A 24,156-nucleotide genomic window follows, 5' to 3' on the forward strand; every position below is an offset into this window, starting at 1 on the left:
CAAATTCCTCCCCACCTCAGGGACAGGCCGGTGTGCGGGAGAAACTGAGGTCACCACACATCCTCCAAGGCTGCCCCAGCCACTGGCAGCCCGCCGCCTGCGTGGCCCAGCCAAGGAAACGAGCCAAGGAGTGTCTGAAGAAGCAGACTCCAAAGCTGCTGTGCCTAGCGTCCCACAGGATGTCTGAGGCCCTCAGCTCAACGGCCACGTGTGTGTGTGTGGAAGGGGGCTGTGTGTGTGTGCCAGACCCCACTCGAATGGCCATAAAGGTCAAGGTCATTCCCATGTGCCCTTGCCACCATGCATGGCATCCTCCCATTAAGGCAGGTAACTTCGTGGCAGCCTATTTTACAGATGCAGAAAGCGAGGTCCAGAGAGATCAGGGACCTGTCCTAGGTCACACAGCCAGCACACTTAACTAGTAGGTCCCCTGCTACTGTGCCTTTTTCATTCATCATCACAGAAACCCCTGAAGTGAATATTAGGACCCCCATTTCATAGATTAAGCAAACAAAGTCCAAAGACATAAAGCAACACACATGAGTTACAGAACCGGTGAGAAGGACAGCTGAGATGAGAACCTGGGCATGCTTCTCTCTGCAGCTCTGTCCTACACACCCTGAGCTCGCGGGCAGGCAGCTCTGCGGCTGGAGGCCTCGGCATCCGGGACGCTACAGGAAAACCAGGCTGGATGTTCTGAAGGAGATGCAGGGCGCTGTGCTGAGCCAGGCACACACCCTCCAAAGCACCCTTGCAGCCAGTGCCTTGCCCACAGCCCGTTTCTCTGACCCCAGCGTCCTTAACATGGGGCCACAGAGCCCAAGGAGGCTGAGGAGAGATTTCAAGGGTGCCCGCAACCTTGTCACCAACAGAAATCACAAATACTTCTATGGCACAGGATAGGTATTGCAGAAACGGTCAAATATTCAGTATGTTTATCACTACCTCAAACTTGCAGTAGTTAATAAACTCACCACTAGATATTCTTATTTTAAGATTTTGTTTACTTGAGAGAGAACAAGAGAGCACAGAGGGAGAGGGAGAAGCAGACTCCCCGCTGAGCAAGGAGCCCCACATGGGACTCCATCCCAGGACCCCGAGATCACAACCTGAGCCAAAGGCAGACGCCCAAGCGACTGAACCACCCAGGTGCCCCTAGATACTATGATTTAATGTTAATAAGGAAGCACATATATTCCAACTTGCAATGTTCTTTACACTGTTTTGATAATTGTATTTCAAAACAACTGCTTTCCTTCATCCTATTCTGTAAAATAAAAACATTTTCTGAGAAGCTTCTGCAGATGCCAAGGGATCCGTAACACACAAAAGTTTAGAATTTCTGGTCTATTCCTTACCACTCAGGCACAGAGATGGTTCTCGCTCCTCACCAGCTGCACCAAGGCGGTGGGTTCAATCCCACTGACTCCCTGGTTCAAAAGCCCAGGCTTCGCAGAACGTCAGAGAAATCCAAGCGAGAACCAAATTCCTCCACATTCCCTCATAAAGCCAAGGCAGAGCACACGCCCAGCCTTCGAAGGCGAGAACCCTCCCCCGGCACTGGGTTCACGGCTGGCCGTCCAGAAGCGTTCCAGGCTGAGCCTTCTTACGGCCAAATTAATTCAGGAGGCAGGGAAGTAGAAGGCACCAGTTCTCTACCTTGACTGCCCCTAGGAACTGCTCGCTGAAATTAAATACTGCCGATGTCTGGGTCTCCCCTCAAGAGTTTCTAAGTTGATTTGGGGTGACACCTGAGCATCGAGATATTTTAAACTCTCCAGCTGATTCAAATGTGCAGCCAGGGCTGAGAATATCTGGTGTCCTCAGGAAAGCAAAGCCCCAGGTTAGGGCTTAGGGCACCCGAGGTCCATTTCTGCATCCTCGGCAAGCAGAGACCTCTCTGAGTCGGTTTCCTCATTCATAAACATTTGGGACGGGTAGAGAGGTATGAAGCACTCACCCGCATGCCAGGCTCTCTACAGAAGTGATTTTCTTTACCCCTCCCAACAGTTTTGTGAGGGTCTCAGTATGCCGCTGTGGCCATCTCACCCAGCTAATAGGCCATGGAACCCCACCTGTTTGACACCAAAACATCGCCCTTCCTGCCATAAGGCTCTGCTAAATTCACTCAGATTTGCTAAACCTCGTAAAGGTTTAAAGATCTTGTTAAAATGTGGATTCTGATTCAGTATCTCAGGGGGAGGTCTGAGATCCTGCACTTCCAAAGGGCTCACCAGTTTTGCCAATGTGGCTGTCCTCGTGGAGGCCACTTTGCGTGGCAAAGGGTGAGCTGTGTCGCTGTGGGTGGTGTCCATTCTGCTGGGCCAGCACCTGTGCCTCAGGCCAGTTGGTTAGGTATTTAGGTCATTCCCTCTATTCTGATGACCTACCCAGCTTTGCTGTAGGATCACGGTCCCCTCCCCCTGCTCAGCCGGGGGGCTTGTGTGATACAGACACTACCCCTGGCTCCAGCCTAAGGCAGTGGGCACGTGGCATCCCACTGCCAGGTGGGAGAGTTCAGCAATGGGCTCCTAATTCAAGCCAAGCAAATGGGATACCAAGATTTTGAGAGAAGTTCATTTCTCTTCCATGGGAGCCCCCAGAGGGGACGTTCTTCCTTCCCCATGTTGATGTGGCTTGAGGATTTAAAGATACAGGAGCTATTTCCTTTCACGAGAGAGGAGCCCAGAGTGATGGGCTACAAACCCCATGGCGTGGAGCCTGACAATGAAGGTTGCCAGAGCAAAGCAAAACTAGGTTCTCGGGAGGCATCCCTGGAATGACTGGATTAAGCCTTGCCTGAAGCTCACCTCAGGGCTCTCAAGTCACAAAGGCCATTTAATTCCCTTTATTACTTAAAGCCAAGTTGAGTTGAGTTTTATGTCTCTTAACATCTACAGCCCTAATACAAGCTCTGGCATCAGAGACTAGAGTTTGAATCTCAGCTCAGCCACTCACTAGTGAAGTGGACTCTGTCAAGCCATTGGGCATCTGGGAACCTCAGTTTCCTTATATATAAAATGGAACTAGTAATGCCTATCCCAGGGTTGTTGCAAGGATCAGGAAAACCATGAATGTCAAAAGCTTGGCATCTATGGAAGAAGTGGTAGCTATTATCATCAAAACTAATTATTAGTCCCATTTCAGCAGGCTCTCATTCTAAAAACTGTACATGTCAGCAATTGTTTCTAGCTGTTAGCAAAAAGAAAGAAAGAAAGAAAGAAAGCAAGCAAGCAAGCAAGCAAATTAACCTCAAAGATTGGGGAAGGGGGGGTGGGTGGGGGAAGGCCTGCCTCAAGGGTTATGAGTAACATTGAGAAAGAAGAAAAAAGAGGTTGAACCCTCTCAGTAACCAGGAGAGATGAGAAATCCTGTCCTGGCGGGGAACGCAAGGCTTGCCTGGGCTGTAATTGATTTGGTCATAATATGTTCAGACCTTGGCTCCATCTAGCAGGGCGTATGGAAGCCACGTTCTGCTTCTCTGGATATTTGATGGTCTGATTGGCTCGGCCTTCCTAATTGTGTTGTATTGACAAATATATTTGTTTGGAACAAGCAAATGTATTGCAGGCAGGAAACAGACCAACTCCGAGAATTTATTTTGCTTTTTGGCGCTGCTGCACCGAGCTTACCATTCATTACTGGCCCATGTAAAACAGTCTCCGGCAACACTGGCCTGAGTTATCTTTTTAATTATATTTATTTTTTCAGCGGCATTTCGGATCATGAACAGACTTGCTGGTGCTAAACAGGCATCACTGGGTGAAACCTCCTGCCTCCCTCAAAATCATGTTGTGCGGATTAAATGTTCAAAGACATCAGACAAACCTACGGCACTGCCATGGGCCATTATCGCTAATGGATGCGAGATGAGGTTAAGTCAGTCAAATCCCTGCTCTGAGCCTAGAAAAGTCCACAGAAACCAAATCCTGGTCACCAGATTGAAATTGAAATCAGGTTTAAGTACAGAGATGGAGGGACAGATAGAAGGCAATTCCAATGGATCATTTGGGGATCACCATGACCCTCTTGACGATAAGGCATCTGGCCTCCATATTGAAATAATGTAACCCTTCTCTCTGATTGGAGGAGGAATAAGCACCTGACCCCAGAAGGGCCAATCAGAGTCTGAGCTGGGGTTACTGGGAGAGAGATCAAGGGGCAGGCTGACTGACTAGTCCCAGGGCAGGATGCGTAACAAAAGAACCGGAACACGCAGGGAGCCATCTTGGATGCCGCATGGACAGAGCCATACAAAAGCCAGGGACAAGGAACAAAGCTGTCACCGTGAAGTGACATCGCTGAGAAAGACATCGAGACGGGTCATTTGGTGGGTTCATGGCTTCCTGCAGTCTGTCGCTGAGGCACTCTGCCTCTCCAAATACATTGCCCCTTTTTGTTCCGGCAAGCTCAAGTTGTTCTCTGCCTCACATCCATACAAGGGAAAACTATGCAGCCAACCAAACAATGCTGTGGAAGAGTATTTATTAACAGGAAAAATGTACACAAGAATACTGCTGAGTGCAGAAAGCATGTTCCTTTCCTTCCTCCAACAGATCATTTACTGGGTACCTCCCATGCGTCAGATGCTACATACACACTGGGGAGAAAGGTCATGGTCCCAGCTCCCGTCAAGTTTACAGTCTGGTTACAAGATGTCACGTAAGATCCCACTTCAGTCAAAAGAGATGTGTAACCAGCATGAGATGGGTTTCACACCTGGGAGAGCAGAGGAAGTGCACTTAGAACAGTTCAAAACCAGCGCTGCTCTAAGGGTGTGGTGTAGACCTCCTCCCTGAGCCTGGGAGCTGCTGAGAAATGCAGATTCTCAGCTCTGGCCCAGACCTCCCCGGGTGAGGCCCAGCAATCTGTTTTGACAAGCCTTCCAGGTGATTCTGATGCATTCTCAACTCTGAGAACCACTTTCCTAAAGCACAGTGGCTCAAGGACCTCCCCCTTCCCAATTAACACGAATTTCCGGCTTTTCCCTAGATTCTCCTTCAATGCTACATTTTTAAGACCACCCAGGTATGTGTGTGTGTGTCAGCAAGTAATTATAACACTCAGTTAAATATAATTTATAGGTTAATTAATTGAATTCTCATAATAGCTCTATAACATAGGTGCTATGTATCCCCCGCTTTATTGATGAGAAAATTGAGGCACAGAGAGGTTAAATTAGTTGCCCAAAGTCACACAGCTAACAAGTGCTTGAGATGGGATGCAAACCCAAGTAGCCCAGCTCTAGAATCTGTGCTCTCAACCGTGGAGTTAAACTAGTTGTAAAGTTAAGTCCTTCCTGAGCCTCTCGTTGCGCTGGTGGAAATGGAGAGCTCCAGTCCAGGTGCCTGGACTTCGCAGCTGCTGGGTTTGGCCTATGTCCTCCCTGATCTGACCCTACTGTGTGACATCTGTCACTCCTGTCTGGATGCCCCATCTATCCCTCCACTCTGGAGTGCAGAGGCTCCTGTAGTTGAGAAGGGCCCTTCAGCAATGCTACCTGAGTCTCGAAGCATTAGAACCTTCGAAGAGGAGGGTACACACACAGCTAGGCTGGTGCAGTCAGAAGGGTTCTAGGATCATATGCAGAAGGATCCCTTGCCTCCCACTTCCCCTGGGCTGGGCACGAGTGCCTGTTTCCTGCTCCTATCCACACTGTCCCTTCCCTCACAAGTGTCTCCTCTAAAATCCTGTGGTCCTTTCTACCTGGCCTTGACCCAACTCAGAAAAATCCCCAAGACAAGGCTGTTTTTACCTTAGAATCCCAAGGTGAAGTCCAGAATCCTAGATTCTTTATTTCTAGGAAAGTCCTTGGGGAAGGGGGGATTTCTAGTTAAAGAAAGATAAAGGTATGTGGCCCAATTCACCCTCTAGAACCGACAAAGCTCCAAATGCAGATAGAAATGTTGGCTGGGAAGTGAGACCTCCCAGCTCCACTCACCAGTCCTATTCCTCAGCCCAGGGCCATATCCAGCCAATAAACCCAGTTATACCCTCAAAGAAACTGGGGGTGGACACTGACAATCATCCACAGAGGACAAGCTCAAGTCATCAAATAGTCAAGCATTTCCAGCCTTGGTGGTAGAAGTTACCTCGTGCACCCCACACAAGCCACCTTACCTGCCCTGGGCCCACCCCATGATCCAGCAGCTAGAGGGTTAATGTGTGGCCCAGCAAGGACCCCCACCCCCACCCCAGGGCTGTGGCCATTATCTCTTCCCAAAGACTAGTGCCCAGGAGGCTAAGATCTAGAAAAATACACACAAAATTGTTGAAATGGTGCTTCTCCCCATCCCCCCTAGGTATTGGGATTGTAGATCATTTTCATTTCCTTCTTGTTGCTTATGCACAGTTTCAACTTTTCTACAGGACACAGGGTTTGCCTAAGTAATGAAAACTACTTTTTTTAGAGCATGAAAGATAAATGTCCTGAGATGAAGCTGAGTCCCCTTTTAGTTCTCCTACCCCCACCCTTGCTATTAGCGCTGGCGGCCCTTCTTTGCAGTAGAGCACAGCGACTGGAGGGTGGTGACAAGGTCCTCCTGAACACAGCCTTGAAGATCTTCAGAAATGAGGTCCACACACTGGGTTTCAGCCGAGAGGCATTGTGCTTCCCTGGCTACAAGCCTCCCTACAGCCCCTGGTTGGCATGACTAACCATCTAATTCTGGAGAAATGGGAACTCATTGAGTGATCTGGCTTCCTCCAGAGAGCAGCCCATTTGTTTCCTGAAGTGACTGGTCCACTGGGAAGTGGGCCAGGATGAACCTTTGAAGTGCTCGATGGCATGAGGAGGAGAGAGAAGAGAAAGCACAGTAGAGCAGCCAGGGACTCTGACGGGGATGAAAAGTTCATGTCCTGGGGCACCTAGGTGGCTCAGTGGTTAAAGCCTCTGCCTTCGGCTCAGGTCACGATCTCAGGGTCCTGGGATCAAGTCCCGCATCGGGCTCTCTGCTCAGCAGGGAGCCTGCCTCCTCCTGTCTCTCTCTGCCTGCCTCTCTGCCTACTTGTGATCTGTCAAATAAATTAAAAAAAAAAAAATCTTTAAAAAAAATAAAAAAAAAGTTCATGTCCTTGTTAAGAACAAAGATTAGATGAAAGCTAGCAGATACACGGCATACAGACCGCTACCGCAAATCTGCCGCCCAGGGCAGACATTGCCAATCAACCACAGCACTTAATCCTCCCTGAGCTACAGCCTCAGAATCCTCCTCAGCGCAGCTCCAGGCCACCTTCCCATCCCTTGCCAATGTCACTGGAGCTGAATCTCATTTGTCATCCCTGGAGTACTCTGGCGGGTGGTGTTAACTCTCCAGACAAGTCCACTAGGACCCCGTGAACACAGTGATCATGACTGACTCTGGTGTGTGCACCAAAAGGTGCTGTTGGGTCAGTCTTGTCGTTAACTCCCTCCAACTCACGGAGATGTCCTCCTAGCATCAGAGAAGCTCCCAGTTGGGTGTGGCTCTACCCTCTGCCAGATGGCACAGGAGAGGTCATCGTCTCATCAATTTCATCTGAGTCATAGAGCCCTTTCTCCAAGCCAAAAAGAGTAGGAGTTCAAACTACCAAACTGTAGTGGAACTATTGTGCTTGAGAAGGAGGTGACCGTCCCAAGCTGCAGCCACCCAGGGCTGCCTTGCCTGATGCCTTGACCACTGAAGGACTTCCTTGGAACACTGAGGAACTTCCTGTGGGACAGAAAGAGGTCAGTGATTTTCTCCAAGACCCAGTGTTTCACAGATGGGGAAACTGAGGCCCAGAGAGCAGATGTGACTGGACAAAACTCATCCAGACAACAAGGGGCAGACTCAAGAACCTATGAGTCTCCTGGCTCTTGGTCCAACCAACCAACCCAGTGTCCAGTGTTTGGTCCCTTCTTTCCTCCGAGGATATAGTCTCCCTGAATTTCTGCTGCTGCTCCCTGGCTTCAGTCTTGTCTGTCAGCCTCTACCCCCTATTTCTAGATCAGCAGCCTAATCCTTCACCTCTGCTTCCGATTCACCAGACTGCCTCATGAATACCTCCACAGTGAGCTTCACAAGGGCCCCAAACTCATCATCCAACCTGAACACCCAAACTTCCTCCTTCCCATCAGCTCCCACCCAGCGTTCCCACTGCCTAACAGCCCCACCGGCTCCTGAAGTTGCTCAAGCCATGAAGCTGGGGTCATCCTTGATTCTTCCCTCCACCAGTAAGTGGTTGCTATGGCCTTTCACCTTGATTCTGACCTTGACCTCCATCCATTTCTCTCCATCCCCACTGCCATTTCCTTATTTTAAGCCACTCGCAGTTTCCCCCTGGATTTTGGCTACAGCCCTTTAACTGATCTCTCTGGCTCCAGCTTTCTCCCCCACCATTATTCAGGATCTGGCCAACATAATCTTTCTAAAACACAAATTTGGAAGTAACTCTCTGGTCCGATCTCCCTGGCATAGTTTACTACATTGTTTGTAATCTGACTCATTAACCTCTTCAGACAATCTTTCAGGATTGCCTGATCCAGACTCCTACAAGACGGAACTACTTTGTGTCCACACTGTGGATATGTGTATGTATATGTGTATATCAAGGTCTAGACTTTTCTAAGCAGTTCCCTGTGCCTGGAACAATTTCTCCTCCCTTTCCACCTAGCTAACCATTCCCCATGCTTCAAGGCTCTCCTCAGCTGTCACAGTTAGCAACGTCCTTCCCTGTCCCCAGGAGTCTACACTGTGGTGACCATGAGTCTCCCCAGCAACTACCCTACCTGTTTGCACTCATCACCTCAAAGAGCCCTTTTTTAAAATGTCCTATCACTCACACTGGACTCACAATCCCTGAGGTCAGGAATGCTGTCTTGTTCAGTGCCGGAGCTTCAACCCACAAGAAGTACTAGGTGCTTAATAAATTGTCCACAGATGGATGCACAGATTGATCCCATGACATTTTTGTTCTTGATTGACCTCACGTTGTAATCATTGAGCCAGGAAGTTAGGGCCCTAATCTACTCACAGAGCACTATTATTTTATGTCGAATAAAAGATGAGCCAAAAAAAGGAGAGAGAGACAGCAGAGAGTAAGGGCGGACTCAGCCTCGGAGGGAGCAGCTCTCAGGGCCAGGCCTGGAACAGCGCGCTCTCTGCGCAGGCCTTGGCTCCTCGTACATCCCAGAAGGTACAGATAGGTCCCCAATTGTTTGTTTTTTAATTCTGACCATAGTACCCTTCTACATAGAAGAAGCTTGAATTCCCCCAGCATGTCTCGTCCTCAAAGAGCACACTCCTCTTTCCTCAGGGGACACTCCAGTTTTTACTTATGGGGCCACCCCAGGAGTCCATAATGTTCCCGGAGGAGAGGAGCGTCTTGGTCACTGCAGAGTCCCAGAGCTTACCGCAATGTCTGTCACATAGTAAGCCCTCAGTAAGGGACTGGATGGACGGAGGCGCATGAGGGAGAGAAGAGAGAGAGAAGAAGGAGAGATGCCTGGAAAGCCAGGCTGCAAAGGGGGAGAGAAGAGAGACAGAAGGAAAGGGAAGTAAGTGCTCAGGACATGCTGGGGGCCAGTTGCTCCTCCGGACTGTGGTCCCTGGCACGGCCGGGCTCAGCCCAGCAACTGCGACTCCCTGGCCGCCAGCCCACATGACAACCTGGCTGGCAGGGCCTGGCTGTGTTTGGCAGCTCAGGTGCCCAGCCTCGTCTTGCCATGGGACAAACGCAAGCCAGGCCACACCCCCACTGACTCCAGCTCATCCTCCTCTGCCTCGGGGCCTCCCACCATCCTGCAGAACCCAGCATGTGACAGGCCCTCGATAAAGCGATGGGAGGGAGTGTCTGGTTGGCACTGGAAGATAGAGTAGCCTCCGTCCCCTGGATCTAAAATAACAGCCCTCCCGCCTTTTTCCTGCTTTCTCTTCCCAGCACTCATTGCACAGTCCCAGAGCCTAGAACCAACCGTGGTGAGATACAAGCACTTGGTTTCTTTGAACGAAAAGCTTTGACAGCTGAGAAAAAAAAGGCCTAGACAGCCCAGTGACGTACTCAAGGTCTCACAGCAAACCGGAGGCAGAGTTCCCACCTCTGCTTGTTCTCCCAAGCCACCCACCTTCCAGGGAGGCCCTGGAGGGACAGCTTCAGGGACTCAGGTGCAGAGATGGGAGCTGGGCCTCCTGCACAGTAGGTAGCCAGCACCCACATTGTACCTCTGAGCCCTTGCAGGGGGATTACTGTGATTGATGAACTGAATTGTTCATGTTATGTCATTTTAATTAATGTACATCTAAACCTAAAAACAGATACTCCATTCCATTATTGGAAAACTTTCCTGTGGCTGTGGAGACAGGTGAGTAGGTAAATCTACTCTTTCAACTATAAATTTTATGAAACCTAAATACAAACACTCCCATGAAAATTTAGCATCCAAATTGAAATGCATGTCAAAGTGTAAAAGGCATTCTGCATTTGGAAGGCTAAGTGTGCTTAGAAGAATGTAAAGTACCTCACTGATAACTGTGCGTATTGGTTTATGTTAAAAAGACCCTAGTTGGGATATACTGGGTTAAATAGAGTGTGTTATTCAAATTTCAGCTTTTTTTTTTTTTTTTTAATGTTTTGAACATGGTCACTCAAAAATGGAAAGTTACCCAGGTGGCTCTATGTATTTCCATCAGGCAGTGCTGGTCTCCAGGGACAAGGATGGCGTGAAAGTGGGGGTGGTGACTCACGGGCTTGCGGTGCTGGTCGCTGCTGCTCCAGGAAAAGCGGCAGGACTCGGGGCTCCCAGTGCTCACACCTGGGCTACTTCAGGCTACCTGGGAGGCCCCTAGGAGCTGGCTCCCTTGCTCCCTGCTCCCTGCCCTCACAGGCTTCCCCAGGGCTCGGAAGCAGCTCAGGAGGGGATTAGCGTTCCTTCTTTCTTTCCCGGGAGGGCAGATGGGGAGAAGGTTAAGTGCCAAGTGCCTGCAGCTGCCCAATTAAGCCCTGGGAGACAGAATGAGGGTGGAGGAGGGGCCTGGGGAATGCTCCTAGGGATTCCCAGGGAGACAGGAAGCGGCAAGGGCTGGATCACCTTTATCTCATTTCCCCTCCTTTGCAGCCGTCTCCACCCTTCTCCAGGCTCAGCAGGGGTGGTTCACTTTCTCAAGACCACACTGCAGGCTGAGAGCTTAATTGGATGCCTCCATTCTGGTCTCCGCTCCAGCTCTTTAAGTAGAAAGCCTGGTTCAAAAACAGTTTCCTGCTTCACTATGGCTCTGGGAAGGATTAGAGGCAACACAACTGAGGCTCCAGAGGCCTTTGGCCAAAGCTGACCGCTGACCCTCACCACGTGCCACATGCTTCGACACCTTCCCTCGCTGGATATCCTCGGGACACGCCTGTGCCTAATGATAGTAACCTACCATCCCCATTTATGAGTGAGGATGCGGAGGCTCAGAGGGATTCAGCATGTTGCCCAGGGACGTCAAGCTAGGCAGCTGGGAAGCCAGGGCATGTAAGCACCAGGGAACTGGGTCTGACCTGAGCTCTGAGCTTAACCACCATGTGTTGCCTCTTCTCCCACGAATCTTCCCGCAAATGCTGGACTTGACAGCAGGGAGGCCAAGGTGGCTGGATTTCTGCCTGGAATCTCAGTCTTACACATGGGCAGCCCTGAGCTGGAGGGGAGGCAGGAGGAGGAATGTCATGTTCCCCAGGCTACCTCCTATTTGCTCCAGCCTCAATGCCACCTCCTCACGGATTCCCTCCCACCCTGCCTTCCAGCCTAGTTTCCTGGCATCTTCCTCACTTCCTCCACTCTCCCAAGGGTTCTGTGTATCCACATACAGATAGCCAACATACACTGAACGTTTCACCCACATAACTTCCCTTTACTCGGGTGGTAATTAATTTTCTGCATCAATTTCACTGGGATGTGAGGTGTTCGGATGAAACATTATTTCTGGGCATGTCTGTGAGGATGTGTCCGGAAGAGATGAGCATTTAAACACAGCAGACTGGGTAAAGCAGCTTGTCCTCTCCAGTGTAGGTGGGCCTCACCCAATTCTTTTAAGGCTGGGATGGAGCAAAAAGGCCAAGAAAGGGGGTTTATGACTCCTTGAGCTAAGATAGGCATCTCCTGTCCTCATGTGCAACTCAGTCCATCAACCCTCTAGTTCTCAGAAAGCCCCCTGCCCCAAGCTTTCCTGGGTCTCTGGATCCAGAGAGCAGACCCCTGGACTTGCCAGCCTCCACCAGCACTGGAATGTTCCTTGTACTAAATCTTATACATTCAACTGCTCCTGTTTCTCTGAAGAACCCTGACTAACCCAACCCTCACAACCAGCCAGGAAACAAACTTTCTACTTGACAGCTGGGGACACTGAGGCCAAGAAAATACAACGAGCTGCTTGCATCACAGAGGTCCTAAGTCCTAACAAGCCATTCATTTCCAGCCTGAGTGCCCACTGGAAAAGCCACACCATCCTTCTACACAGTGTACTACCCGCCCTCCCCTGCCTTCTTATGAGTCAATGAGAAAGGCTGAGATGCCACTGGGAGAGCCATCCCTGATCAGAGTGGCCCTGGTTACTAGCGGCCCTGGGCCCGTCTTGCTCACCACCTAGAAGCGGGTGCCGGCATGGAGCACAGCATGGGTATTCCGTGTCCTCATCGACTCACCGTCTACTGAGCACTGCCTGTGTGCCAAGCTCTGAGGGCCCAGCAGGGAGCCAGACCACGGCGGGGTTGTCTGCCCTCCCGGAGCTCCCATGCAAGGGGAGCAGGCTGAGAAGAGTCAAATATTTGGATAAGAAGATCAAGGTATTTATTTCTGCTAGGTCCAAGGTCAAATCAAGAGAACTAAAGCAGAATAAGGGAAGAGGGGAAAATGAGCAGGTCAAGGAGGATGTGGGCGGAGAGGTGAAGGAGGATCTGGAGGAAAGCCCCCTCTCCCCTCCAGCAAGAGAGAGCGGCAAAGATAAAGGCTGTGCCAGGAGAGCATGCTCGGTATGTCCGGAAGCCAGAACGGGCCATACAAAACACGTGTATGTGAGCAGCAGCACTACTCATCAGCCAGAGCGGGGAGCAACCCAGTGTCCACCATCTGATGAATGCAGACATGAAATGCAGTGTGTGCATACAGCAGAATAGTATCTGGCCACAAAAAGGAAGGAAGAACGGATGATACAACCTAGGTGAATCTGGACACGTGACGCTAAGTGAAAGAAGCCAGACCCAAGGCCCACGTATTGTAGGATTCCGGAGCTCTCAGGGCAGGTAAACCTGTGGAAACAGAAAGTGGGCCCGTGGTTGCCAAGGGCTGGTGAGAAGGGGGTGGGAGGGGCTGGGAATGGGGACGCAGCTTCTCTGGAGGACGACGAAAACATTCTACACCTAGACTGAGGTAATGGTTGCACAATTCCGTGAAAAAAATCCCTACCACGGAACGGCATACTTTCAGTGGGTGAGTTTTAGGTCCATTATATCTCCATAAAGCTGTGAAATAGACACGAAACAAGCAGACAGAAGCAGCAAGACGGGGCAGGGGCTGCAGCGGGGTGAGAGGGAAGGGAGAAGCCGGCAGGGGAAGGAGGTCCTCACAGATGAGAACTCCAGGTTTCCTTCTGTGAACAGAGGCCCCAGGGGGGTCCTGTTTCCCTGTTTGAAAAATTGTTCATCGGATGCTGGTGCCCCGATTCAAATCCCAGCTTGAGCCTGCGGTCCCAGCGACGGGACCACAGCAAGCTACCTCATCTGTGTGCTCTCAGTTTCTCACCCGGAAAATGGGATGATAATAGTATCTCCCTCTCCCGAGGCTTCATAGAGTGAATATTCATGAAGCTCTTCCAAGGGCGCCTGGCTCAGCAGCAACGTGGGTCCAGAAGAGTTTGGTTACTTAAATAAATAAGATAGGACTCGCTAGATGATTCTTACCTGCCTGGGGAGGGAGCACAGCAAGTCACATCTGCTTTCTGCTCTGCAAAGCTCTCACCCCTCGCCTGGCTCCATCCAGCAAGTAATTGCTGTGGAGGCTTCATTCCAAATGGGCCATAAATCAGAGGCCAGGGGCTCCTGTTACCAGCGGCCAGGGGTGAAGTCCCTCCCTGGGGTAATTGGAAGCAGATGTTGCCAGCCGTCTGGCCCCCGGAGGCCTGTGTACCTGGGCTGCTCGCGTCCCAGCAGTCGGGGCCAGAATTTCCATGAGCCCTTAAAGCGAAGGTTGTCAAAGAAACGGCCTCCTAGGGCTTCCAGATGTTGTGTGGCTTGTTTCAAGCAGGAGGTGGGCAGCTAATGGGGGTCTTCAGGGGCTGAGAGACGAAGGCAGGGTCATGGATGACACTGGGGTTCTTCCGAGAGGTTGCCTGGCAGGCAGGGGGTGGGGGCCAGGGCTGGAAAGAAAGGGGCGTTGGCTCTGCGGGCAGTAGGGCCTGTCCTGTGTTGTCCGTTTCTTGCTTTTTCAGCCTGTGCCCTAAAGTAAAGGATGTTAATTTTGCAGACCTCTGTTTTCTCACCTGTGAAATGGGGGTGATGAGACCTGACTCAAACAGGTGGGAAGGAATTGTCTGGTGCACTGTGGATGCTCAACACAGTAAAGGGAGTGATGATAAGGGAGGGAGGCACAGGGCCTTGTTACTTAGCAAGCCTTCAGTATCCCTGGACACTGAGCACTGGGAAGGAAGGAGCAAGCACCGGACACCCTCAGGAGGCTCTCTTTTCAAGCTTCCTAAGGCCAAGATTTTGAAAAGGTCCAGAAGGTTCCTTAGCAGTCCTTCAGCTGTAAGTGCATGGGTAGTTTGGCTTCAGGTACAGTTGATTCAGGGCTCAGATGATGTCACCAGGAGCCATCTGTCCTCTTTAGCTTCCTCTGATGGATTGCCAGATTTAGCAAACAAATACAGAGTATCAGTTTAATGTGAATTTAGGATAAACAAGAAATAACATTTATAGTGTAAGTTCACTCCACTAAATTTTTTAGTATAAGTATATCCCAAATATTTGGTGAGACATACTTATACTTTACAATTTTTTTTTATTCATTATTTATCTGAAATTCAAATTTAACTGAGCCTCCTGTATTTTATCTGGCAGTCCCTCCATCCCCTGGGGTAGCAATGGACAATAAGCCTCTCATAGCTTCTTGCTGGCTCTGATTAGGTCATGGGACTCTCCCAAATCCATAACTGTGGCCAAGGGGGCTTACTACCAGGTTTACCTGTCCTATCCCTAAGTTCTGAGTCTGGGGTCAGTTTATCCCAAGCTCCAAGGACAGTGGTTCCCTCAGAGTCCAGGTGCTGCTAACACAGTGCATTAATGAGAGAGAGATGGGGTGGGTGTAAGGCAAGGAAACCAGGAGCCACTGTGAGCAAATGCAAGGAGCAGGATTCCCGAGCCTGAGGCAAAGAAGCGGGGTGCCACCCCCCCAAGCTAGGATAACCGGAGCAGCTTTGGGACCAAGAGACAAAAGTGAGTCTCTTAGGGTCAAAGAAACTCATGGTTGTGCCTGGCTCTGCTAAGGCATCTTTGGACGATCCCGCCTCCAGGAAGCCCTAATTACCTCTCTGATCCTCAGTTTCCCCATCAACAAAATGAGGGTAACAAGTCAAACTTCTTGGGGTCGTTATGAGGCTTACCTGAGGTTCAACTGACCCGTGATTTGAAGTCCAGCTATACAGTGATCACGAATCCAGTTGGCATCTCTCAAAACTTCATTTCCTAAGGCTAGACTTTTCCTAAGTGCGGTTCCAGTGCTAAAGGTTTATTTCATTCCTTGAAAAAGCCAAAATGAATTATAATTGATGGTCAGTTGGGGCTTCTCAACCTCAGCACTATTGAGATTTGGGGCTGGGTCCTTCTTTGCTGTGGGGGGTTGGGGGTGGGTGTTGCTGTCCCATGACTTGTAGGAGGTTGAGCAGCTCCCCACACCCAGCCAAGGCCACAGAAATGTCCCCAGACATTGCCACATGTCGCCTGGTGGGGGTAAAGTGACTCCGTCCCCTGAGAACAACTAGAATAATAGAATAAAATACAAATATATGCTTATATAAACGTGTTTTAAGCTACCGCATGTACATGGTGTCCCACTGGGGACACTCGTCGGCATGGGCTGAGCCCCTGCAGTCCCTTAGAATAAAGTCCCCATAAATTGGAGTGAAGACACCACTTCTGAAGTTAAGTAAGCCTGAGTATTCTTCCTGCCCCTGGGGACTTTCAAACTGCATTGAAAATGAGAATCATCTGTCTCAAAAATGTTGCTATGTCAAGTTAATTGAATGGAGAAGGCTAGGGGATGGGGCAATGCCCAATCGTCTTTCAGCTCCCTTTGTAGCAAAAGCCAAAGGGCTTCTTGAAACAACATCAGCATTTGTGTCGTGTTGGTGTCTTCAAGTCATGCCTGCTTTTTGCTGTTCTTTGTAAGTCATAGAAATACGGGTCACATCAGAGATGTCACCAGCCTCGGCCAGTGGGAAGGAGGGAGTCGGGGCACCGGCAGGTGAACACAGGCCAGCCAAACGCAGCTGAAGGCTGTTCGAGACCTTGTACTGAAATGTGAGTCTGCCCCTCACAGGGTCGGTGTCCTGGGACACACTGGCCCCTCCCTCAGACAAGCCTGTGTCCTGGGCTATCACTCGGGCCCATGCTCAGATGGGCCCCTGAGCTGGGGTGAACGCCCTGCTGTGGCCATCTTGAAATTCTTAATCCTTTTTGAGCAAGGGCAGTGTATTTTCATTTCCCACTGGGTCCCATAAATCATGAGGCCTGATCCTGCTCTCTGAACTCAATTTTTGCATCTGTAAAAAAAAAAGCAGTAACCACACCCTCCCTCCACAGGACCGCTGTGAGGATTACAGACCAGCCCCTGGGGGCCGGGGTGGGGGGGGGGGGGGGGGGGAGGGGGTGGGGGGGGGGGGGTGGCTGACCGTTCTCAACACCGCCAGTACCTGCCCAGCCATCCCAGAAGTTCGAAAACACAGTGGCTGCAGCCGCTCTCAGAACCCATCTCAGAAGGAAGTCTTTAACTGCAGTCCTGAGACCATGACTCGAAGTTTCCGGAACCTTTGAAATTCTCACTGTTTATTATGTTTGTTCCTCCCATCTGTTTCCTGCAGCAGTGAACTCTTTAAATGAAAAGGCCTGTGGACGTGTGTGGGGGATGGGGAGCCGGGCCAGGCAGGGGGCAGTTGGAGACTCCGCCCCTGGGGCCCCCTGGCCTGGCAAGGAGCAGTGTCCCCAGGGGCAAGTTGGCTGAGCTGAGGAAACAGACCAAGTCCCCAGAGCTTCGGCAAGGGAGGAAGGAAGAGGGGGCCTCTCCCTCACATTTGCACCCCGTTAAGTTTTCCAAAGGGGGCAGAAAAGATGGAGTTACAGCAGGTCCTAAGGGAAGTGCATGGATGCAGAGCCCTTCTCTGTTCCTCAGCATGTGGGGAGCTTCTAAGAGCAGAGTTCACCCTGTCCCACCTCAGGGGGTACCTCTTGGCAGGGTCCAGTGGGTTGAGAGTGATGAGGAAGTCTCTCTCCCTTCTGTCACTATTATCCCCCCAGGTGTCCAGTTCCCAACACTCCACCCCCAACCTCCAGTCTACACAGGTCCTGGGACATTGAAATGGGAGTGCATGTGGACTAATGGAACTCCTGGTCTTAGGACACTGTGGGAGGAAACCCCCTGGGCCAGTGCGCTGACCACCCCAAAATGGACCTCAGCAGCCATCCCCAGGAAGGTTAACCTCTATAGCTCCTGTGTCTGTGGTGTAGGGTGACCCTAAGAAGAGACTGCGGCATATGGAGCCCCAATGGTCATCCCCAGCCAAGGACCCAAGTGCCCCCTTCAAGGAGGACTGGGCAGGGTCTGGAAGTTGAGCCCCCTCTCCTTTATTACAACCCCTCCCCCTCTCCCCCTTCCTCCAGCCCGGGAATCCTTCCATCTCCAAGTCCAGAAGCTTCCCTCTTGCCCAACTCTTCTCCCATTTGTATTCTTTTTGCCCCCAGTCTCTGTCATGCCCAGGGGGCCTAGGCTTTTGAAGCTCCAAAGCCAAAAGCTGACGTTCTTGTCTCTCAGAGCTTCTGCTGAGTCACCCTCTCCCTGAGGCAATGAGTACAAAGCTCACAGCTGGCAGCGGGGAGGAGGGAGCCAGGTGGAAGCACCAGGAGCAAAGAACAGATCACAGCCCACTACCTGCCCTCACACGGTTATGTCAAGACTTATGACGATGATTTTTGTTTATTTGTTTCACAAGAAGGAGAGCTGTGCCTGTGGGTATATGTCACCATATCAGAACCATCTCTTAGCTGACAAGAGGCTGGAGGAGGGAGTTGTACTCCTGCTTTGTGCCCTAAGACATCCAACTATCAAAGAGGGTGCTGGGAAAAACCTAAAGCCCAGTATTGCCTGGGTTGATACCAGTCTTTCAATGCAGAGACGCAGCAAGCCTTCTCAGCCCCGAGCTCTGTCCTTCTCCCCTCTGAGGGTGACCATCCTCCACCCTTAGGAAAGTCACTGTATCTGACTGAGAGGAATTTAGACGTGCTTTGAACCTGAGCTGCTTTTGAACAGGAGTATTATTAACCGATGAATCTTAACAATACCATCAGTTAGCATAAAAGTAGTTTGGGAACATGCTCCCCCACTTGGGGAAGGCTCCCAGCCAGGTGATGAAGGAAACCCTTCACTGTTCCCCTCGGAGAGTGGGACCAGCCACCGTGTTCACCATGGTCCCCAACCTTGGTGAGACTAACTCTGTGGTCAGCAGCACCAAGACGATCCTGAGAAGTTTGCTCATGGACCGATCTGGAAAACAGTGCACTTCATCCTAACTTGGAAGACATTTCCACCCATCGTTCTGCTAAATGGCAGCTCTTTTAGTCAAATCAGCTCCTTCCAGTAAGTGCATTTTCAAGTTCAGAGCTGGAATGGGCCTTGGGAGGAGGCTTGTGAAGGAACTGGAGGAGGTGAGAAGGAGCTGGGAGCCGCCATCACAGAGCCCATTGGGACCCTTGGCAAGCATTAGTTCTGGGTCCAAGACCAAACCACAGAATTTCTCCCAAAGTTCTTATCACCTCTAGCTTTTCTCAAGAGCTCCTGTGTGCTGGCTGAGATCCCACCACAAACCCAGCTGATCCTGGGTGCCTTTTATAACGCCTCAGCCATAAAATGGGAAGAATCATATCTGTCCTTCCTCATCATACAGTGAGTCCTCCTATCAGATCATCAGCTATCTGGAGACAAGGACTTCCCACAGGGCCCAGTACAGGTACAAAGACAACAGTTACAATATAGCACACTTCATTGAGAACCTACTAGCTTCTAGCCAGGAACTCTGCTAATCACTGGCCATATATTATCTCATTTAGTCCTTACAACAAACTGCAGTTTGCTCTGGTGATTAGCCCCATTTTAACAAACAAGGAAGCCAAGGTTCAGAGAGAGGAAGTTTAGCCTACTTGATTTTTAATACTTGCATCCTAGCTCCTTTGCTCTTTCTTCTCTCCTCTGGCTCACTCCCCTGGCTCACTCCCCTTCCCTCTAGCAAAAGAGAAATACAATCCAGGATGTGAAAAGATGCTCCATGAACACAAACTCACATTGTGTCTAGAGCATCTGCAACTCCATCACCTCCCCCAGGATCACTGGCCATTTATTTATTCAGGAAACAATTACTGCAAGTCTCCTCTGTACTGGCTGAGGATAAAATAATAAGCAAAAATAATCATCATGTAGCCCTCAGGAGTTTACCTTCTGGGAATACAGTCAAACTTGCTGGATATCTCCGAAAGCAAATGGGGCTCTCTGCCCCACCCCCAACCTCTGCCCAGGTGGCAACTCATTCATTCTTTAACATTTAGGATTTACTGAACTAAGATTGAGTTGGGCTGTAAGTAACGCGAAATCCAAGTGTCGAAGGCTGCCTTAAACTATAAAGAGAGAGGTTGATTTTTCTCATATGACAATGTCTAGTAGAAAATTGTTTAAAAGATGTCAGGGGTGCCTGGGTGGCTCAGTTGGTTAAGTGTCTGCCTTTGGCTCAGGTCATGATCTCAGGGTCCTGGGATCAAGCCCCATGTGGGGCTCTCTGCTCAGCTGGGAGTCTGCTTCTCCCTCTCAGGCTCCTTCTCTCTCTCTCTCTCTCTCTCAGGTAATAAATAAAATCTTAAAAAAAAAAAAGTAACATAAACTTAAAGATGTCAGAGCAGAGAGAGGTCTTGATGGTACTGTTGGCCTTCACCACATGGACATGAGATGACTGCCACAGCTCCAGCCATTAAATCTGTATTCTAAATAAGAGGAAAGTGGGAAGGTCATGAACAAAAGGGCTTCTGTCAGCTAAGTCAGCCTTTCTTTTGTGGGGCTATTCCGGACGTCCTTTGCAACAACTGACACTTTTATAACAGACACTGTCTCTGCCTGCCCCTCCCATAGCCCCTTGATAGTCATCACCCAGTTACCATAGAATTTTCTTCTACAGACACCATCCTGTGGCCCCAGTCGCTTGCTTGGATCAACACACAGAGCGGACTCGAAGTGTGGGAGTTAATGGTGCCCAGGGGGAGCCTCCCCCAATGATGGCACTTGGTGGAAGTGCCAAGCTTTCTTGCCCTCAGGTGGGAACACCTGGGGCCTATCCTACAGCATCTCTCAGAGATTCCCCGGCGGATGAAGCCCCAGTTGTCCCCCACAATAACCTGTTCCCTTCCCTACTCTGCATTTGGCTTCTTCCTTGTCTCATTTCCCTACTTAGATATACAACCTTCCTAGAATCACCCTCCAGTGAACTGGCTCTTAGACCTTTGCCTCAAAGAGCGTGCTTCTGGGAACCCAGCCTGAGCCAGCCCGGTGGGTGAGGCTGTATCCCATGGCTACCTGGGCTCTAAGAGTCTGGAAATGCTGCTCCCATCAATGCCGGGTTTCTGCGGCCCGGAGGCTCCCACCGAGCCTACAACGGTCCCTACCACACCTGAGTCTGCTTACCTCTAGAGGACGCCCAGAATCCCTGCTGTTGGCTCCAAGGACCCTCACAGTACCATGTCATGCCAAGCATCACGCGGGGCACAGGGGTCCTGTGGCAGCCGGGCACATCCTCTGCCCTCGGAGAGCTTACGGTCTCCACGGGGAGGCAGAGAGACAAAGAGCAGCTACAGTACTGCGGACTTTGGAAAGCACTAGTTCCCTGCATGGCTCTGTCCTAAGAGATTTAGACGCACGACAACATATACTTTCTACTACCAGTACTCGTACCTTCGAGTGTCCAGCGTTAGGTTCTACTCCTCCCTACTGCTACAATGCACATTCCCACCCCCGCTCTTTTCCTCCAGCACTTCTGCCCACTGCCCTGCCTTCTCTTGGCCTCCCTGTGTATTCAAGCCATTCCCTCCGGAAGACCTGGGAGCCTCTCCCTTCCAGCTCTTTCTCCTCTGGCTCAATGGATCTCAAACTTGGCCGCATAGCAGAATCGCTGGAGAGATTTTTTAAAGCCCCACCCGTGGGCCGTAGAGGCTGCCCTTCGTAGCCCTGAGCGGAGTGGGAACCAGGCATCGGTGTCTCCAAGCTCCCCCAGGCAGCTTAGATTTGCAGGCAGGATGGGAACCAGCGTTCTAACCTCTCCCTTCTACAAAGGCCTTCCGTTTGACCTGAATCTCCCCGGAGACTTCCATCATTTGGTGGCTGGCTTGTGTGTATCCCCCAAGCCTGGGTCCTGTGGCAGCCTTCCCAGCATCCAGCAAGGGCTGACCTTCCTTTCCACACTCAGCCAAGATGTGTGTGTTCACCAGGAGGCTGGCGGACACACAGGGAGTCATTTATCTCCATCTCTCTTCTCCTCCCCGGCCCTTCCCGCTCAGTGGTGGCCGTCACGCAGACCCCCTAGGAGGTGACCTCTGCCTGGTCCGCATGTGGCTCTCGGTGGGGACTCCTCGAGGCCAATGAGAAGGGCTTGCCCTACCCTCATGCAGCCTGCCCTTCACACTGGCAGGGTCAGAGGGCCCGGCGGGCTGGCGTGTGCACAGCCAGCCTGCAGGGCCCCTTCTGCCTCCCTCACTGCGGCTCCAGCCTCAGCAAGACCTCAGGGAAGTGCCCGCCATTGCAGAAAAGAGTCTCCAAAGCAGCCAGGGGCGCATCTCTGTAACTCGGCCCCACTGCCACTAAGGGGGAGAAGTCATGGTGCTCCCCTCCCCCGGGGCCGACTTTTGTTCCTGCCACCACCCGGAGAGAGGTTATGGCAGAAGTGACCCCCAGGCTAGGTCTCCAAGGCGATCTAGCTTCCTTTTGCTTTTCCCTCATGGCATGCTCCTTTGGAGGCCCAGTCACCTCCCGGGAAGGACGCACAGGCCCCCCTGGAGAGGACATGTTGGGGGGTGCTGGGGGGCAGCCCCAGCTGGGGCCTCAGCCCACGGTCAGATGGGCTGCAGACCTGTGGGCGACGCTCCTGGGGGGCTCCCACTGGCCGCCCTCTGACTAGCTGCCAGGTGACCTGGGAGAGAGCCACCACAGGGACCCAGCCAGCGCGTGCACAGGCAGCGGCCAAGGGTCCCACCTGCTGCATGTTTCCCGCCATGACGTCGAGGTGGTTTCTTCTGCAGCCGTGGGAAACTGACATACTAGTCCTGAATGCAAGTGGGCTCAAGGCCTGGGGGGCAGGGAATTCTGGGGTTCCCAGAGGCAGCTGGTCCCCTTGGCCAGGAGACCCTCCTCTTGGTGGGACAGCTGGAGATGAGCCAGAGCACCGACCTCTGAGGTTTGGGGCTAGGCGGGGCCCTGATGGTCTGGCTCCCAGGTGCCCCGAGTTGTTCAGCCCCAAAGTGGCTTGGGGTGATGGCCCAGACTGGGGGCCTTTGAGCCAAAGTCTCCCTCTTGCCCCTGGGATGGAGGAAGCAGAGTGCAGGGGTGAACAAACAGGGCTCCACAGGGAGAGCAGAGTTATCACCCGAAGCCATGTTTGACTTGGCTCCTGCTCTGTTTTTTCTTTTTCTTTCTTTCTTTCTTTCTTTCTTTCTTTCTTTCTTTCTTTTTTTTTTAAGGAATGTGTTGCCAACATTTAAAAACTGGAAGACTTCAAATAAAAACCTGTAGATATATAAATATGTATCCCCACCCCCTCCCCATCACAGAAACAAACATGCTGAGTTTTTCTTTTGAAAATCAGACAAGCTGGGCCCACAGGGTCTGGCTGTCTGTTGGCAACAAGGAGCTACAGCTAACTGTGACCCAGGGCTGTCCTCTCCAGTGCACCCCAGTCCCCCCCTCTCCCTGTTGCCTCCAACTTACCAGGCTTCGCTTACTGTGGTAAACTGCCTGGCCCCTAGAGGCATTTGATTTTAGAATTCCTAAGGCCCATTGGCTCAGCGGGCCACCCAGGTCCATCCCTTAGTAGCTGTGGGAACTAGGACAAGCTCCTTCCTGTCCTCTGCCTCCAGTTTCCAGCCTGTAAAACTCTGATACACCTGCCTTGGAGCACCAGGGGGAGAATGAAACAAAGCAAAACAAAACAAAATGCAGGAGAGAGACTTATCCCAGCGTCTGGTATATGGCAAGCACTTTATAAATAATTGTCATTGTTACCATTATAGTTATTTTTGTTATCTGAGGCCTTGGACCTAATTCTCCTGTGGCTCCCACTCAGCCCACACAAGCTGTGTCCCAACACCCCACCCTGCAAATCCATCCCTGAGGCCCAGGAGAGCCACGGGGATGGGAAACGGCCCAGAGCCACAGCTTTGCCTGCAAAAGTAAATATTAGTGTTGGCCCAGCCTGGGAGCACTGGAAGCAGAAGAGCAAGTGTGCTGGAGCCCCGAGCAGCACGCCTGCCAGGAGCTGCCAGGCAGAAGGACCACCCCAGCCTGGCCCTCCAGGTCTCCAGGTTGCTTCCGGGAGGTTGGCACCAGCGAGAACTCAGCCCACGGACCCTGGCACCCCCACCGGTGCCCCATGACCAGGAGTGGCCAATTCCTACCAGGCCTGGGGTCTCTGACTATAGTGGAGTAAGAGCTGATGCTGGCATCTAGGATTCTGGCTGTGACAGTAACCCCCCCCAAGCAGGTGACAGAAGGGCAATGGCTTCCCTTGGAGACAGCATGCCCAGTGAGGAGGCAACCCAGTGGGTCATGCAACTCAAGCAGAAGGTCTTGCTTTGGCTGCAACTGTCTGATTATTTTAAGGAAAAGAAAGCAAACGGAGAGTCAAGGGCTTTGGATCAGACAGCTGACCAAAACCA

This window comes from Enhydra lutris, unplaced genomic scaffold, assembly GCF_002288905.1.
Source record: "Enhydra lutris kenyoni isolate GAN:26980312 unplaced genomic scaffold, ASM228890v2 scaffoldscaffold10, whole genome shotgun sequence".
Taxonomy (NCBI): Eukaryota; Metazoa; Chordata; class Mammalia; order Carnivora; family Mustelidae; genus Enhydra; species Enhydra lutris.